The sequence below is a fragment of the Oncorhynchus keta genome, chromosome 11 (assembly GCF_023373465.1).
Source record: "Oncorhynchus keta strain PuntledgeMale-10-30-2019 chromosome 11, Oket_V2, whole genome shotgun sequence".
NCBI lineage: Eukaryota > Metazoa > Chordata > Actinopteri > Salmoniformes > Salmonidae > Oncorhynchus > Oncorhynchus keta.
Window position 1 is genome coordinate 12,878,735 of NC_068431.1, and position 18,722 is coordinate 12,897,456.

The window sequence follows — 18,722 nt, forward strand, 5'->3', positions numbered from 1 at the left end:
GCGTTGCCATGGAGCTAGTTTGACAAGAGGCCAGTATTATATGCTCCAAACAAGCTCTATCGAAGCTCACCTAGGTTCCACACTGAGAGCCAGTGTGCTTCTTCCTTGTACCTTTGAACTACTGTAGTTAAGCTCATGAAATGCCCGGGAATAGATTTGTTACATGTAATATTGATGAAATCAACAGAGCGCCACTTTGATATGAGAACAACATGGTAATGCACCCTGTGTTCTCTGACATTTTCCAGCTTTTCCATCTTGTAGCGCTTTTCACTTATTTCATTTTTATTTGACCTTTATTTAATGACGAGGTAGAGATGTCTGTGTGATCCTAGTATGGATGGCTGGAGGATAAGTTACCGGATCCTTTGTCTTTGCTTTCTGGCAACAACCAGGTGATGATTGTGTCTTATGTAGTAATGCATGAATATGCAGCCTATCAGCTAAGACTATAGATTTCATACAATATTTACTCAGCAGACCCATATATGCTACCAAAGCCATAAGAATATTTTTCATTGAAGAAAGAGAGAATATAGCCTAGGCTTTTCTTCAGTAATTGTGGTGTGTGCAAGCCCCTGTTGATATCTTTAATGAACTTTGCATTTTACCTTAATGGATTGATGCTTAACTTCTGTGTGTGCTTTAAATGAATACTTGTTGAGTTCATATATTGATTTGACTTCCCTCAGGTTCAGCTCTCCCTCCTTGTAGCAACAGCTAATTATTTATGATACAATACCTCTGAAAGTTGCTAATTTCAGCTACTCATATCCTCTTCCTCACCGCCACTTTCAATAATTAAAAAACGTCAAACTAAATCATCAACATGGGTTTACACTGATCAAAGGTGACTTGATGTTTTTCTTAAAGCATGTGAACAGACTGAGAAGGTAATAAGTAGCTATGATGATAGAGGTGGGTGTACATCCTCTTAGTGACACCACAGATGCTAAGAGACTGGGCCGTAGGAGGAGGAACAGACTGAGAAGGTCATAAGTAGCTATGATGATAGAGGTGGGTGTACATCCTCTTAGTGACACCACAGATGCTAAGAGACTGGGCCGTAGGAGGAGGAACAGACTGAGAAGGTCATAAGTAGCTATGATGATAGAGGTGGGTGTACATCCTCTTAGTGACACCACAGATGCTAAGAGACTGGGCCGTAGGAGGAGGAACAGACTGAGAAGGTCATAAGTAGCTATGATGATAGAGGTGGGTGTACATCCTCTTAGTGACACCACAGATGCTAAGAGACTGGGCCGTAGGAGGAGGAACAGACTGAGAAGGTCATAAGTAGCTATGATGATAGAGGTGGGTGTACATCCTCTTAGTGACACCACAGATGCTAAGAGACTGGGCCGTAGGAGGAGGAACAGACTGAGAAGGTAATAAGTAGCTATGATGATAGAGGTGGGTGTACATCCTCTTAGTGACACCACAGATGCTAAGAGACTGGGCCGTAGGAGGAGAAACAGACTGAGAAGGTCATAAGTAGCTATGATGATAGAGGTGGGTGTACATCCTCTTAGTGACACCACCGATGCTAAGAGACTGGGCCGTAGGAGGAGGAACAGACTGAGAAGGTCATAAGTAGCTATGATGGTAGAGGTGGGTGTACATCCTCTTAGTGACACCACAGATGCTAAGAGACTGGGCCGTAGGAGAAGGAACAGACTGAGAAGGTCATAAGTAGCTATGATGATAGAGGTGGGTGTACATCCTCTTAGTGACACCACAGATGCTAAGAGACTGGGCCGTAGGAGGAGGAACAGACTGAGAAGGTCATAAGTAGCTATGATGGTAGAGGTGGGTGTACATCCTCTTAGTGACACCACAGATGCTAAGAGACTGGGCCGTAGGAGGAGGAACAGACTGCTTCCTGCTTGCCGTCTGTCCCTTATCTGTGTTCGGCTAGGCAACTGCAGTACAAAAGGCTTTGTTTTAACAGGCAGACTAATTCTGACCTTTTTTTCACTAATTAGTCACATCTGCTCTGAAAAAGATGTTAAAAGATCTGATGTGATAGATCAAAAGACCAAATAGTGGGGGGAAAAAATCTAAATAATTGGTCTGGATGTGTGAATGCAGCCTATCAATTAAACACCTGAGCTATATATGTCAATGTCTTGAAGGTCCTCATATTCCATGATATTTAGAATAGCTGTTTGCTCTCAAAAGTGTTTTGCATTTCAAATTTTCTCACATAATTAACAGGAGCTTGGGGTGAATTTCCCAATTTGTTCAAGGCATGTTTTTCATGCTTAAAGTTGGCCTTGTACGCTTTACAGGCAAATGGTCTACTGAGACATTATGTACCTTCGAGAAAATGTTTATGATGGGACTCTGTGACAACGACCTCTAAGCTGACCTGGGGAATACATTCATTACGTATGTGTTTGACTGACTCACTAAATATAGATGGCTAAATGTAATTGGATATTGATTTCATTACCAATCTAATGCAGAGGGAGTTGATTTGCTTTGGGTAGTTTTATTTCTTTTCTCCATTTACAGAGCTGTGCCGCTAAACAGGAAAGGACCTTTGCATTTACGATGCCACACTGCTAACACAGAACCCACAAACAATTACAAACCAGAACCAGGGCAAATGACTGGGGCAGGTCCTCATGGTTATGTTGAACATGTTGGTTATGTTCACCGGGGTAGGGGTAGCCAGGTGGAGAGCATGGCCAGCCGTAGAAAAATGCTTATTAAAATTCTCAATTATCGCAGATTTTTCGGTGGTGAGTGTCTCCTAGCCTCAGTGCAGTGGGCAGCTGGGAGGAGGTGCTCTTATTCTCCATGGACTTTACAGTGTCCAAAAACTATGTGGAGTTAGGGCTACAGGATGCCAATTTCTGTTTGAAAAAGCTAGCCTTTGCTTTCCTAACTGCCTGTGTATATTGGTTCCTAACTTCCCTGAAAAGTTGCATATCGCGGGGGCTATTCGATGCTAATGCAGAACGCCACAGGATGTTTTTGTGCTGGTCAATGGCAATCAGTGGAGTGAACCAAGGGCTGTATCTGTTCCTGGTTCTACATTTTTTGAACAGGGCATGCTTATTTAAGATGGTGAGGAAAGCACTTTTAAAAGAATAACCAGGCATCCTCTACTGACGGAATGAGGTCAAAATCCTTCCAGGATACCCGTGCCAGGTCAATTCGAAAGGCCTTCCCGCTGAAGTGTTTTAGGGAGCGTTTGACAGAGATGAGGGGTGGACGTTTGACCACAGACCCATTACGGACGCAGGCAATGAGGCAGTGATCGCTGAGATCCTGGTTGAAGACAGCAGAGGCACATTTAGAGGGCAAGTTGGTGAGGATTATATCTATGAGGGTGCCCGTGTTTTACGGATTTGGGCTTGTACCTGGTAGGTTCATTGATGATTTGTGTGAGATTGAGGGCATCAAGTTTAGATTGTAGGACGGCCGGGGTATTAAGCATGTCCCAGATTAGGTCACCTAACAGCATGAGCTCTGAAGATAGATGGAGGGGCAATCACTTCACATATGGTGTCCAGGGCACAGCTGGGGGCAGAAGGTGGTCTATAGCAAGCAGCAATGGTGAGAGACTTGTTTCTGGAAAGGTGGATTTTTAGAAGTAGAAGCTCAAATTGTTTGGGCACAGACCTGGATAGTAAGACAGAACTCTACAGGCTAACTCCACCCCCTTTGGCTGTTCTATCTTGTCGGAACATGTTATAAGTTAGGGATGGAAATTTCAGGGTTTTTGGTGATCTTCCTAAGCCAGGATTCAGACACAGCTAGGACATCCGTGTTGGCAGATTGTGCTAAAGCAGTGAATAAAACAAACTTAGGGAGGAGGTTTCTCATGTTAACATGCATGAAACCAAGGCTTTTACGGTTACAGAAGTCAACAAATGAGAGCGCCTGGGCAATGGGAGTGGAGCTAGGCACCGCAGGGGCTACATCACCAGAGGAACAGAGGAGGAGTAGGATAAGGGTACAGTAAAAGGCTATAAGAACTGGTCGTCTAGTACGTTCGGAACAAAGAGTAAAAGGAGCAGGTTTCTGGGCACGGTAGAATAGATTCAAGGCATAATATACAGACAAAGGTATGGTAGGATGTGAATACAGTGGAGGTAACCTATGCATTGAGTGACGATGAGAGAGATATTGTCTCTAGAAACATAATTTAAACCAGGTGAGATCACCGCATGTATGGGAGGTGGAACTAAAGGGTTAACTAAGGCTCATTGAGCAGGGCTAGACGCTCTACAGTGAAATAAGGCAACAATTACTAACCAAAACCGCAATGGACAAAGCATATTGACATTAGGGAGAGGCATGCGTAGCCGCGTGATCATAGCGGTCCAGTGAGTAGCTCGGCGGGACGGCAACACAGCGATTCAGACAGCTAGCGGGCCGGGGCTAGCAAGCTAGCAGAAGGGCCTTAGAGGGACGTCACAACGGAAGAAGTCTGTTGTAGCCCGCTCGTGCTGTTACGTCGGCAGACCAGTCGTCATGGATCAGCAGGGCTTCATGTGGTAAAAGGGTCCAGGCCAATTGGCAAAATAGGTATAGTGGCCAAAGAATTTGTCCGATGGGCCTCTTCAGCTAACCGCCTCATATGCTCTAGACAGCTAGCGGCTAGCACATGGCTAGCAGATCGGCATTCAGGGGACGTCGCGACGTAGGAGCCAGTTGAAAACCCCCCCGATGATTTACGTCGGTAGTGCAGTCGTCATGGGTCGGTGGGGCTCTGTGTTGGCAGTAAAAGGGGTCCAGGCCAATTGGCAAAATAGGTATTGTAGCCCAAGAAGTGGCTGATTGACCTCTTTGGCTAGCCGGGAGATGGGCCTATCAAAGGCTAGCTCCAGGCTAATTGGTTCTTGCTTCGTGACAGAGACGTTAGCCAGGAGTGGCCTGTTCAAAAGTAAAGAAAATAGCAGATCCATACCACATTGGTAGGAGAAAGTATGTTGAAGTTGAGGTGAAGAAAAATATTTTTAAAATATATGCAAAGAAAAAAGATATATACACAGGACACGACGAGGACAAGACGAGAACAAAAGACGTCTGACTGCAATGTCATCTTGGGTTATCAAGTAGGTCCCTTACCCATTTGGTTCCGTTTGCTTTTGTTTGGTTCTTAAAATGATAAACGGTTTCCGTTGCAAGACCCAATGAATAAAACCCTGTCATTAGGTTTGTCTGATGCAGCAGCTAAGCTTGCGTCTGCTAAATGGCATATATTACCAGGACTCCCCTAAGTGTGATTAACCACATATATGTATTATTTCAAATAGGTCTTTATTTTAAGTAAGTCTATGTAAGTTTATTTTTAAGTAAACAACCCCAGGGCAGGGCATCTTATAGAGCCACCATGTGATCAGTGAAACTGTTTGTTGTCTCAACAACAGTCAGGTGAGCTATTTGTGACTGATTTGGATAAGGCATTTATGGCTTTCTTCCGACAGCTGAACACTGAAACCACCGAAGATTGACTTAAAAGAGAGGTGTTAGTCACTGTTAACAAACAAATGTGGTCATGGTTGTTTTATGCAATAGCAGGGTACATCATGTTGAATTGATTTTTGTTTTATATGTTTACCTTCAAAAAGGTTTGCCTTCCCCTCTTTCCAATATGGGATAAACAATGCCAGGCCAGCATATTCTTGAGAAACATTTCAACCATCGCCTGAGGTGTCGTTTTATACACAAGGCATCAAGTGACAGGCATCAAGCTGCTCCTTTCATAATCAACATTAAGCTTTGTGGCTGAGATGGACATTTTTGTCAGATGAGGTTATCAGCACAATAAATTCTCCCACTGTTGAGCCAGAGGCGCAGAGTATGAATGGGTAGAAAACAATGGTAGACACAGGAGCCTGCTCTTAGCTCCATGTTCCAACACGTGACACGGGGATATGTGGTGCTCTATTTCTTAGTTTCTTAGTTATTGACACCAGCTAATCACCACTCCTGCAATGCCTCTGGTTCCCCGTTGTGTTGAGATGCATAGCTCTCCCTCTCTGCCGGAGAGCTTTGGCACCTGCCCTTGTGTCTGATGGACGGGTGGGACACAGAGCTGCAGGTGTACAGGGAATGTAAATAGCACTGCTATAACCTCTCTCCTCCGGCCCATAATGCACCAACAGGAGGTGGTCTGTCACAGAGGAAGTGCGGCATAGAGTTGTGTAAGACAATGCAAAGCAGATGACGATACAACCTGGTGGTGCAGGTTGTATCAGGCCATGCTGAGGTTATGGCAGTCAGCTCGATACAGGTAGACTAGCTGGTATCGCCAACCTAGCATAGCTGGAGACCATGTTTAACCCCGTTTCAGAGACTTATCTTGGTTAACCCCAGTTATTTACTGTAGTGTAGAAAATGGCTAAACTATGTCATTATGGTGTGGAGAAATACCACACAACCACACAACTGCTGCAGCGACATTTCTTTGTTTGCTTTCAGGACTATATGCCCTCTATATGGAGCCATCCTCAAAACACAACGTCCTTTATCCTGGTTTACTGTTTGTTTGAATCAAAAGCTCACAGGCATATTCTTTCTATCACAGTCCATCAGGGATCCAGTTGCTGTAGTTTTTTTCTTTGAATTAAAGGGGAATCATGTTATCCTACAGGAAAATAAAATACAGAGTTGTCCTAGGAATAGGTTTTCAGAATACATGAACACGTTGAGATACAGCATACGCATTTAGTGGGGAGTTCCCAATACTGTGAGGAGGATGTGCCATTTTGTAATTGAATTTGAGAGAAAGTGGAGCCCTCCTGGAGTCTCCTTGAGTTTCACTCAGATCTTGTTACCCCCACCACAATCCCAGGCTACTGTAAATGTTTTATTTCACCAGGCACATAACACCCCTGGCCAGAAGTTGGCCTAAAGGAGGGAGTCCATCCTAGTCATGTTTTCCAGTAGCATCACAAAACCTAAAAATGAGTGCATGTGCAAGTGCATGTTAAGTCTAAAAGCCATTCTGTCCTCCAGAGTCCATTATTCCTGTGATTTTTAGCAGGTATGTGAGAAGTAATGATTGGTCTTTTTTTACAATTGTTTCTCAATTCCATAAAAGCAACAAATTGTCAAGGAAGATTAGAGGAATTTTCCTCAATCATAAACTAATTGGCTCTGAATACATGGCCAGAAATGTCTACATGCTTGTAAAATGGAACAAACCATTTTTTACTATTAGCAGGCCAACAGACCTCGTCACTCTCTGCAGGCCTGACTCATGCCTGAGCTCCATGATTACACTCTCTGCCGCCCACCCTTGAATCCTTCACTACACTAACACCTGACCAGAACAGCTCAACCTGTGCTCCCCTAATGTCAGGGGAAAAGGTTGTTATGCCCCCACACTTTCCTACCCACAGCTAAACAAAAACATATGTCAACTCCACCAGATGAACCATGTCAAGAGATGATTCTTCACTGATTCCAAAGGTGGAAATGTGTATTTTTGTTTCTCAGAAATCTTTGTTTGGTCAAAAATGGCTTATTTTTCCATTCTCTATTTTGCATTGCTTCCTCACTGAGCACAGACGCCAAGTCAACGTCTAGTCCACGTTGGTTCAACGTCATTTCATTGAAATGAGGTGGAAACAAAGTTGATTCAACCAGTGTGTTTCCAGTAGATATGTTGATCTCCAATTGCTGGTTGGGAACAATCATGCCCCACTTTTGTACTTTGCCTCTGGAGAAAGAGGGGCCTCTTTCTTTATTTCAGGACAAAATCACAGCAAATAATATAACTGTAAATCTTTTAAAATATGTTATTTGGGATCTCCTTGGGCAGTCCTAATCATTTTAAATGTTTTCATGCAAGGAAAACTGGGTCTGCGTTTCTAAGGGTTACAGGCTCATAAGGGTGAAAACAGCCCCTCCCCTTGTAGTAATAAGTACGTGTTTATTCTGCTGCTTTTGGGGGGATTGTCTGTGAAGAGCGAAGTTAAAAGCTGATGGTAATTGAAGCTGAAAGAGCACCGAATCATTATTATATCACCCACAGAGAAAAAGGTCTAATTAAGATACAAATGTTACACAGTAGTGAGAAAAACGTATGATATTCTAATGGTAGCCTAAAATAACAAAGTCACGTTAATGATGCATATTGGTTGGTCATGTTTTTATTTTAATTAACACATAGGCTGTTTAATCTGATAGTGTCTGGCATATCAAATGTTACGCAATACACTCATTTTGAATCAATGCGTACATGTTACATACAGTGGGGCAAAAAAGTATTTAGTCAGCCACCAATTGTGCAAGTTCTCCCACTTAAAAAGATGAGAGAGGCCTGTAATTTTCATCATATGTACACTTCAACAATGACAGACAAAATTAGAAGAAAAAAAATCCAGAAAATCACATTGTAGGATTTTTTATGAATTTATTTGCAAATTATGGTGGAAAATAAGAAAAAATAGAAAAACACGACACTCACTGGTTGTTGCCAGGAAAGTCATGTGATCTCGGCAATAAAACATATAGCTTATTTAAAGGAACCATGCCTGTCTGCCTGTCAGTCCTAAGGTGGAGTAGTTTCTCTCACACATGAGAACTGTACCTATACTGTATCATTACTTAACAGGTAGCCTACACATTAGAGCATTGGGCCAGTAACTGAAAGGTTGCTGGATTAAATCCCCAACCTGACAAGCTACAAATCTGTAGTTCTGCTCCTGAGCAAGGCAGTTAATCCACTGTTCCCCGGGCGATGTGGATGTCAATTAAAGTAGCCCCCTCACCTCTCTGATTGAGTTGGGTTATGACACATTTCAGCTGAAGGCATTCGGTTGAACAACTGACTAGGAATCCCCCGTTCCCAATACTGTCAATTCAGAGGGAATATAACTGTAGCTATCAGGAATTCTGACAAAGAGGAAGTTCAAAGTTTTTGTATATCTGAATGTTGCTTTCAAACCAACCTGGAAATAAAATCACAAATGAATGTGTCCAGATAGTTGTTTTTAGTTGGATAGCCAAAAGTATGGTATGAGTGGGATGCATGTCCAAAGTCATACAGTAGCCTAGTTACCAATGTTATTATAGTAAACAATAAACTGACATAAAAATAAACAAAAAACACTTGAAAAACTAAAACTATTATATTTGACTGCAAAACTAACAAAACTTGACAAAAATAAAATGAGTTTTTCAAGCTAACAGGGGGAAAAAATGTCATTGAGCATGGACCATGACGAGGCCAAGCTAGAACAGCGTGTGAAGTTGCTGGAGCTGTTCTCAATCCACACTGACCAACTTCAAACTGACAGCCAATCACTGTCTGATGTGGTGCCGTGCCTTCTCAACCCTGAGGCACACTTGTAGTCAACTACTGTTGCAAAACAGTTGGCACGGGTCCTCCTGAAGTCACTGTGTGACTTCGCATGCACACTGACTCCTCTGGTAGCCAACTTCGATTCAACACTTGCAGCAGCTTGCCTGTTGGATCCAAGTCTGTCTCTGGCACGTCGTTTGACAGAGATGGAGCCACTGAGGAGGGAAGCAGATTCTTTTTTAATTTAGCAAATCAGAGAATACAGACATGGTGCAGTAGGACCCCAGGAAGATGCCAGCACGATGAATCCAGCAAGCATCTCGAACACAATGCTTCAGAAACTAAATAATATACAAAATAAACAAATGTTTTTATCAAACTAAATTAAAAAAGAGTAAATCAAGTCTGAGAACAAACTTAAACTTAACTGAATTTCTAATAAAAATCTAAAAACGAATAGAAATAAAAACAAATATTTAATCACAAAACTATAATAATCTTGTTCGTTTGATTCTAGAAATTGGCCAATGTATGTGAGCATGATATGGGAGTGTGTGCTCTTACGGATGTGGCTTCGTGCCAGGAAATTAGGATACCGACTTGACATGACTGCCTTGTCAACACTGCCCTCAAGGCTATAAGTCACTTTTCATAAGAGCTTGCATGATCAGCACATCTGTTTATTATGCACCCTCAAAATAAAAAGGAAGTGTTAATAAGTATTTATGTATGGTACTAGTTTTGCAAGACAACCAGGGAATACTTGCTTTGGACCACTTCATGCTGAGCTCCTCCATACCCGCATATTTCACCACCGAAATGTCTCAGCAAATGCAGTTTATTCAGAGAAAGGGCACGAGGGAGTGGCTGAAATGCCATAAATGATGCTGTATACATTTCAGCTCTCAGATCCACACTGCATAGACACTGCCCATGTGAGAGGCTCGATTGAAGTGGAGTTCAGTGGAGTTCCAGAAGACAAAGTGTTATGTTTGGGGCAAATCCAACACAACACATCACTGAGTACTACTTCATATTTTCAAGCATGTTGGTGGCTGCATTATGTTATGGGTATGCTTGTCATCGGCAAGGACTAGGGCGTTTTTTAGGATAATAAGAAACGGAACAGAACTAAGCACAGGCAAAATCCTAGAGGAAAACCTGTTTCAGCTTTCCAACAGACACTGGGAGACACATTCACCTTTCAGCAGGACAATAACCTAAAACACAAGGTCAAATATACTATGGAGTTGCTTACCAAAATGACAATGAATATTCCTGAGTAGCCTAGTTAAGAGTTTCAACTTAAATTGGCTTGATATCTTTCATTGAATGGCTGTCTAGCAATGATCAACAACCAACTAGACAGAGCTTGAAGAATTTAAAAAATAATAATGTGCAAATATTCAACAATCCAGGTGTGCAAAGCTCTTATAGACTTCTAACAGGCTCAGAAAGATTCACAGCTGCAATCACTGCCAAAGGGGATTCAAGAGGTCTGAATACTCTCCGAATGCACTGTGTGTATATTGTAATAGTTGTTTATGGATGTGTTCATGCAGGGCTCATCTGTGATAGAGAACGTGGTCTCAGCATGCTTAAATAAAGGTTAAATATAATTTTTAAAAGATGGCATCCTGCTGCCAGTAAGGTTACAAATGTGAACAGGCATGGCAGTTCCGATTTAACACTGCTTTTACTATCATGCCACTCAGCAGTTAGTGAGCAATCATCGGGTCACGTGACCTCTGGTGTGACTCAGCGCACAAATGCTCCAACATGAGCAGGATGAGTGCCCTTCACTTTAACAGTGATGCATGGGCAAGTATGATTTCATCATGCCATTTGCCAAAAGGGGATATGATGACGAAGGATTGGGGAGAATGGTGGGGGTTGAGCTCAGATGGACGATCCCCAAAGGAGGACCGGAAAGCATTTCTCATCATCGCAAGAATAAGTCAGCACTTGTTGCAAATGGTTGGAACAGAGTAGATTTGCAACATAACATGCAATGGTTTAATAAAGGATTTCATACATAATAAACCTAAGGGTTTCAGACATGATGTAATAATTAGCTGAATGTAATGTTCTTTTCCTTGAAACAAAAATGTTTGCAACATCAGTCAATGCTACATGTCCTTAATGGTGCAAGCAAGTCCATAGTTCATCCGTTAATAGTGGGAGGGTCCATTCTGGATGGATATTTCAAATGGAACTGACAGCATTTAACAACATGAAATCTTATTGAGAAATCTGTTCATATTCACCCCCAGGAAGAATATGACACCTTTTTTTTAAGAACGTTTTCTGACAAGCGAAATCTTGGATATTTTCATAAATTAATCAAATGTTTGGGAATGAAGTATAGTAAGATACTTGTGAAAATTATATAACAAGATTCTAATGAGTGGAAAAGAGCAGTAATCACTGCAGTAAATAAAACATCTGTCTTGTCTATGTCCAGAGTCTACACAGATCAGTGAGCCACAGACAATAAGAGCTACAGTAGGCCTACATTTCACAGATGTCGTCTGGAGAGGAGGACCAAGATGCGGTGTGGTAAGTGTTTGTCATTTTAATAGAAAAACTGAACACTACAAAACACCGTGCCGCTACTGAACCACTGTGCTAACAAGCAACAAAACATAGACAATCACCCACAAACCACAATGACAAAACAGGCTACCTAAATATGGTTCCCAATCAGAGACAATGACTAACACCTGCCTCTGATTGAGAACCATATCAGGCCAAACATAGAAACAGATAAACTAGACATAAAACATAGAATGCCCACTCAGATCACACCCTGACCAAACAAAACATATAAACATCCAAAGCAAACTATGGTCAGGGCGTGACACTACATGCAAACAAGCCATTTGCCACACGGGCCTGCAATCATTCACTTTGAACAGGACTGTGTGTTTACAGGCAGTAGCAACAGCACGACTTCAGATCATTAGAATGCCAACCGCAGTAAAATACACCTGAATGGATTTCTGCAAAAATGTAAAATACCACGGGAGTCCTCTTACATTTGGAAACTTCATTGTCTAATTGATCAAACAAGCATGAAAAGGTAGGCTCTCTCTCCCTCAGTTATGAACGTCAATAACAACAAGATCAACAACTAATGCTAGCCAGAGCGAAATTAGCTCAAATCTCATTGAGGGAACATTAGATAAAACCCTCTCAAACCTTTACCGGTTGTTGGCTGTCAAAATTGCACAGATAAACAATGGGGCATAGTAGCCTACTCGTTCTTATTTAGCTTGCCTGCCAATACATGTTTGTCTCTACCCACGTTTTAACACCTGAATGGGAACCTCCCTGCGCGCCCATTTCATCCTGCCAGTAATTTGCCTTCAGTGTGTCAGAGTGCGCTTTGGGTCATTCCTAAATTCAGAGTGTTGTCAGATTGTCCGTTTGTAAATTCAGAGCGCACACTGCACTATTCTGACACTGGCTGAGAAGTATGGTTGATCCGAGCGTTTCTCACAACAGCAATCAAGCACCCAAGCTAACTGGCTAGCTTGCTAGCTATTTAATTCCAGACAAATGAGAGAATACCTCACTCTGGCCATTTTACTTGCCCTAGTAGAGCTGGTTAGGCTGTCTTCATGATATCTAGAGCGTTAGCGACTAACTTGTTGTGTGTCTAGTTTGTCTATTTCTATGTTTGGCCTGATATGGTTCTCAATCAGAGGCAGGTGTTAGACATGGTCTCTGATTGGGAACCATATTTAGGTAGCCTGTTTTGTGGGTCGTTGTTTCCTGTCTCTGTACCAGATAGGACTGTTTTTGGGTTTTGCCATGTTTATTGGTTTGTAGTGTGTTCATGTTGAGTTTCTGTTATTAAAGAACCATAGACACTGTGACTGCAGACCACTGTGACTGCCATGACCTTGGTGGGGTCCATACGTAACTGTCCCTGTGCAATAATATAACCCAGGAAAGATGCTGTGGCAGCATGGAACTCACATTTTTCAGCTTTAACAAAAAGCTTATTCTCCAACATCCGTTGTAGAACTTGACGAACATGTTGCTGGTGAGCCTCAGGGTCCTTGGAAAAAAAATCAGGATGTCATCTAAATAGACAAAAAATAGACATCCCTCAGCACATCATTGACTAGGTTCTGGAAAACAGCAGGGGTGTTAGTTAGTAAGACTAAAAGGCATGACCAAATACTCAAAGTGCCGTGTTAAAACCTAGTCTTCCACTTGTCGTAGGCATTCCGGAGGTTGAGTCCTGCAGCCAGAGAATCCTGGATGTACCGCTCCATAGCCTCTTGCTTGGGACAAGAGAGGTTAAACAACCGGGGAGAGGAGCTCCAGGCTGGAGTTCAATGGCGCAGTCGTACGGCCCATGAGGCGGCAGCGATGGGGTGTGGTGCTTTCTGAACACAGGAGCAAGATTGTGATACTAGGGAGGAACTGATGACAAGTCCGGAGTTTCTGGAATGAACTTGGGCACAAACAAGGCAGGGGGAAGGGCAGAATGTAAACAATTAGAGTGACAAAATTAAATCTAAGTGGTTACCTTTCTGGCGATCCAGTCAATCTTGGTTGTGTAGCTTTAACCATGGATAGCCAAGAACCAGGGGAAGAGTGAGGACAGTTGATTATGTGGAAATTCCTGGTGATTTCATTGAGAGCATTGGCATTGAGGGGTGAATGGAGTGGGATAGTGTCTAGGCCCAACTGGGTAACGACACCTCAGTCCTGGAAGCTCTTTTGTCGGCGCCCGAATCGAGGAGAGCAGAGAGAGGAAAAGCCTGGCTCTGCCACACAAGGTTACCTTCAAGCAGGGTTCTGGGGGAAGATGGGCAGGTGATTTGGCTCAACAGTACATCCCCCAATACTGCCAAGCCCCCTCTTTTGCTGGACACAGGGAACAAGTGGAGACAAAGTGACCAGCCTGGCCAAAGTACTGGCAGCTCCTAGTGCCGATTCATCGTTGCCTCTCCTCCAGGAGAGAGACGGGCCCAGCCGAGCTGCATGGGTTCAGGATCTGAACAAGCCTGGGGATGGGATGCAGTTGGATAAGGACAAGGCACTCAAGCAGATTTTATGGGACATGCAACCCTACCTACCCTCTCCCTCGTCCTTGAGGGTCTCAGTGAATGCGTTCCAGAATGCGTCCTGAAGGGTCTCCTCATTCCAGCCGCTCTCAGCGGCGACGGTGCGAAACTCACATGCCATCTCAACAACACTATGGGGGCCTTGACGGAGGGTCAGGATTTGTTTAGCGGCATCCTTACCGCAGACCGGGTGGTTCTTAATCTTTTCCATGAATCTGGAGTAGGAGAAGCAGACTGGGGACTGTTTCTCCCACACCGCCATGGCCCAGGAAAGTGCTGCTCCACAGAGGCAGCCAATCAGAAAGGAAATTTTGGCCCATTCACTGGCATAATAGAAGGGCTGTTGTTCAAATACTAGTGAACATTGTACCAAAAAGGCTCTGCAAGCTCTGAGGTTGCCATCGTTACGCCCGGAAGTTGGAAGACACGGCTCCCGGAGCGGAGGAGAAGGACTTGGAACAGGTTGTGAGCTCTGTGTGAAGGGTCAACCCTGTAGATCAGACAGGCTCTGAAAACTCCTTGATATGCTCCAGAAGGGTCTTCAGGGCTTGGTCATGGAGCTCTAGCAGGTCGCCATGGCCGACGAGGGTTTGGTGGAGAGTAGCAGAGTCTGCTGGGTTCATCTCTTTGGCCAGATCGTACTGTTACGCGGAGTGGAACAGAGGAACTCAAGACAAGACTCAGACGAGGAGACTGGGATGAAGTAACCAAGGTATTTATTGAAACACATGTGGGAGATGGAGTGCAGGTCAAGGGAGGCTCGGACGTGTTGCTGGAAACCAGGTGCGGAGGCTGAGGCTAGAGCAAGAGGGGTTGAGACAGGGTAAGCCGGTCCAGAGGGGAATTCAAGGGAGTAGTAGAGTGGGAAATCCAGGACAGACTACCAGGATGACGAGACGTGGGACAGGAGACAAGGACCAGAGTCAGAGCAGGCAGAACGGTAGCGGAGAGGAAAAACAGCGTCAGGCAAGGCAAACAGACACTACAGGATAGCATGGATAGTAGCTCACACAATCACACACACACAGAGAGAGAGGGAGAGAGTACTGGGGGAGTGGCGGCAGGTCAAAGAGACACAGGAGTAGCAGTAGAGGGCGTTGCAGGAGCAGATGTGACACCTATTGAGCTGTTGTGGGAGCAGCTTGACCGTATCATACGTAAAAAGTGCCCTTCAAGCCAATCCATCTTGTGGGAGGTGCTTCAGAAAGCATGGGGTGAAATCTCTTCAGATTACCTCAACAAATTGACAACTAGAATGTTAAAAGTCTGCAAGGCTGTAATTCCTGCGAATGGAGGATTCTTTGACGAAAGCAAAGTTGGAAGAACACAATTTATTCAATAAAAAATAATTATTTATAATCTTGTCAACATCTTGACTATACTTCTTATTCATTTTGCAACTCATTTCATATATGTTTTCATGGAAAACAAGGACATTTTTAAGTGACCCCAAACTTTTGAACGGTGGTATATATATATATCATTGAGTTAATAAAGCTGCATACAAACACAGTCTCTTTTTGTTTTCTTGAGTAAGGCAGCTACAAAAGGCAGGTGTTTCGGCCTTGCTCAGTGCTTTCTGTGGTGGTGGGGCAATCCAACAGAAAATATAAAGCGTTGCACCGTGATTGGCTCTGTGTTCTGTCACTCATGGGGACACTACGTCAACGCCAAGTCTAAGGGTAGACCTTGAAAATTCTAGCCCCTTGGGTGCTACCATAGAGTTACATTAGCAGTGCCCATCCAAGAAGGCTCAAGGTCATTGGCCACAGATAAAATTATGTCGAATCACGTTATATGTACAGTAGCTTTGATTGGACTGATCATGTCAACATCATACATTCAAAATCTTAGCTAGCAGTCATGCTCATGAATCAAGTTGACACTCTACTGGCAATCGTTGTCATATGAAGAGAAATAATAAAGAGAAATTATAGATAAAACTTATAGGTGCTCATCAGCAATTGGACATAAACATTACACAACAAGTTGGAAATCGCAAATTCAACAATGAGTGGTTTGGAAGGAATCAGTGGCTAACTACAAGCATTGCAAAGCAATCATTAGCCTGCTATTCAGTGGAGGGGCTGTATGGTCGCAAGGTAAGATGTACGGGTCTCTTTCCTAGTTTAAAATGATAAACATTCAAAATTGGCCATGCTGTCAACGAAGCGTGATTTGTACCGCGCTCACATCGACTTAACTCGGAACGGCAAAATCTGACTTTTGTGAGTTCAAGACAACTGGGAACTCGGGAAAAACAAGCTATGACAGGGAAAATATACAGTGGGGAGAACAAGTATTTGATACACTGCTGATTTTGCAGGTTTCCCACTTACAAAGCATGTAGAGGTCTGTAATCTTTATCATATGTACACTTCAACTGTGAGAGACGGAATCGAAAACCAAAATCCAGAAAATCACATTGTATGATTTTTAAGTAATTAATTTGCATTTTCTGAATTCTATCGCTGTACGTTTCAAAAGTGCTGAACAACTAGTTATATTGACTAAATCCGTCGTAGCTCGATGTCTTAATCAAAATTACGGATTGCCTCTTATCGTCTCCTTATGCCATAGTTTGTACTTCTCAATTGTAAGTAGAAACCACATTTGTTTAAGCAAACCGGCCATGCGGGCCTCCCGAGAGGCGCAGTGGTCTAAGGCACTGCATTGTAGTGCTCGCTGTGCCACTAGAGATCCTGGTTCGAGTCCATGTTCTGTCGCAGCCGGCTGCGACCGGGAGACCCATGGGGCGGTGCACAATAGGCCCATAGTCGTCCAGGTTAGGGGAGGGTTTGGCCGGGCAGGGTTGTTCTTGTCCCATCACGCACTAGCAACTCCTGTGGCGGGCCGGGCGCATGCACACTAACATGGTCACCAGGTGTATGGTGTTTCCGCCGACACATTGGTGCGGCTGGCTTCCGGGATAAGTGGGCAGTGTGGCTTGGCTGGGTTGTTTTTCGGAGGACGCACGGCTCTCGACCTTCGCCTCTCCTGAGTCCGTACAGGAGGCGACAAGACTGTAACTCCCAATTGGATACCACGAAATTGGGGAGAAAAAGGGGTATTTAAAAAAAAAGAAAATACTGTATATAAAAATAAAGCAAGCCAGCCATATCAGCTATGTTTTTATAAAAGGCAGCAAATGAGGCTGAATGAACTGTTTCGCTGCCAGACAAGGCTCCGTTGATAGCCATGTATAGCAGTGCAATTAATGTATTATTTAGAGTTGTGGCTTTGCTGGCATGAATCCCACATTTTTTTGTTTGTTTTTTGCCCAACCAAGATTTACATGCTAAAATCACCACTGCTCACTTCACTCAAACAACAGCTGTAGAACCTCAAGGATTGTAAGTCTTTGTTTCTTTTGACCAATCACATCAGATTTTTTTCAGAGCTTTTCTGATTGGTCAAAATACCAAAGAGTGAAAAAAAAATCAGTATTGGGCTGCCTGTCTAAACATAGCCACACAGACCACCATGGCATGTGTACAAAACAGTAGGAATACATTCCTAATATTAGGTTGCACCGCCTTTTCCCCCTCAGAACAGCCTTGACTCATAGGGGCATGGACTTTAACAGCTAGTTGGCGTCCAAAATTGGACGGATAAACGATTGGGCAAAGTAGCCTGCTCGTTCTTCTGCAGCTTGCCTGCCAATACATACTTGTCCCAATACATGTTTGAACAACCGTGCCCGCCAATTTGATTATGCCAAAATACATTTGATTGAAAACTAAGGGTGTGATCGTAATTTGCCTCCAGTGTGTCAGAGTGCGCTCTGGATCATTCCTAAATTCAGAGTTGAATGGCGGTTGGCATCCAATAAATGTTGCATTACCGCCACCAACTAGACTGGAGTATCCTGTAGGGCTTTATCACAGCCTGGTACGGCAACTGCACCACCCCCAGTCGCAAGGCTCTACAAAGGGTGGTGCGGTCTGCACAACGCATCACCAGGGGCAAACTACCTACCCTCCATGACATACCTACGGCACCCGATGTCACAGGAAGGCCAAAAAGAGTATCAAGGACAACAACCACCTGAGCCACTGCCTGCTCACACCGCTATCATCCAGAAGGCGAGGTCAGTACAGGTGCATCAAAGCTGGGACTGAGAGACTGAAAAACAAATTCAATCTCAAGGCCTTCAGACTGCTAAACAGCAATCACTAACTCAGAGAGGCTGCTGCCTACATTGAGACACAATCACTGGAGACTTTAATAAATGGACCACTAGTCACTTTAAACAATGCCACTTGAAATCATTCCCCTTTAATAATGTTTACATATCTTACATTACTCATATTACATGTATATACTGTATTTTATACCATATACTGCACCTTGCCTATGCCGCTCGG